This window comes from Zeus faber (genome assembly GCF_960531495.2).
Source record: "Zeus faber genome assembly, chromosome: 1".
Classification (NCBI taxonomy): Eukaryota; Metazoa; Chordata; class Actinopteri; order Zeiformes; family Zeidae; genus Zeus; species Zeus faber.
In genome coordinates this window covers 49,184,770-49,186,067 of record NC_137193.1, presented here as the reverse complement: position 1 = coordinate 49,186,067, position 1,298 = coordinate 49,184,770, and positions in this window count along the sequence as shown.

Genomic DNA, 1,298 nt, shown 5'->3' with positions numbered 1-1,298 from the left:
ATTATTTTTGTATAATGGGCACCTCAAAAAACACAGGTTAACTGGGACATGCAGCACGACCAAACTCTCTGCACATCATCAAACACGCGAGTGTGTGGATTAAAAAAAACAAAACAAAAAAAAACCTAGAACTACACACCAGCTCTACAGATCAAAACTTTTTTTTTTTTTCCTATTTTCCCCAAATATACTGTACACACGTCGACTCTGCTCTAGAATACTGCTTATACGGGTTCTCTGTTTCAAAAACTATATAATTAGATTAGGAAACGTTGTTCTTTTCATCTATTCTTGGTTTTGACAAAAAAGAGAAGAAAATGGACAGTCATGGCATCGCTAAATGAACCTACGCCAGACCGCACCCAAATAAACTCCACATAGTCAGCTTTTAATTCAACTGTTTTGTCCTTTACATTGGTTTTCACAAAGGAAGAGAATAAATATTACTTCTGAGCCATTTCTCAATATTACCTTAAACATTTAAACAAGATCATATGGTGCAGTAAGTTATTTTTTTCATGATTCTTTTTCAAAACAAGCTGATAGCAATTTTCAACACAAACAATAAAACAAAAAAAAAAGGAAAACAAATACAAAAAAATTCAATATAAGACTTTCAACAGACCCTGAAAATAAAAACCAAATCACCACATAATTGAACTTCAACTTAAAAAGTAATAGTTTTCTTTTGTGCTTTAAGACTTTCACTGTGATGGCTATATCGCTATGTCGGGTTTGCAGGTAAAGGTTTGTGTAAATAAACAGTTTCAACCTCAGAGGTCCCTTAAATTGTGATGCGATGGGATACAAATAAAATTACTCCACAATGATAAGAATGTTAGAAAAGATAAACCACCCCCCAAAAACAGCATTTGTTTCTGTTTTAATTGAAAATAGTTGAAAATACCTCCAAACGTCCATTTACATTGGATTCTGAATGACAAAAGACACTTTTTCCACTTATTTCACTTCGTATTGAAGTTGGAAGATGAGTAGCCTGAACTTTAGTGTAATTTTAATTTAAACACTTTAAATGTCAGGTCGTGAATGACGTGTGTGTGCGTGTGTGTGTGTGTGTGTGTGTGTGTGTGTGTGTGTGTGTGTGTGTGTGTGTGTTGTTAACTGGGGGATCCGCCCCCCAAACATGGAACAATGATGGAGCTAAGTGAATGTCAATGATACTATTAAGGCAATATAGTATCTGCTCAGAAAGCGAGTACTGGAGATACATATAAATGAGTGTATATGTAGTCATGTGTATATACTGTATATACACATTGTTTTTTTTATCATTCCAA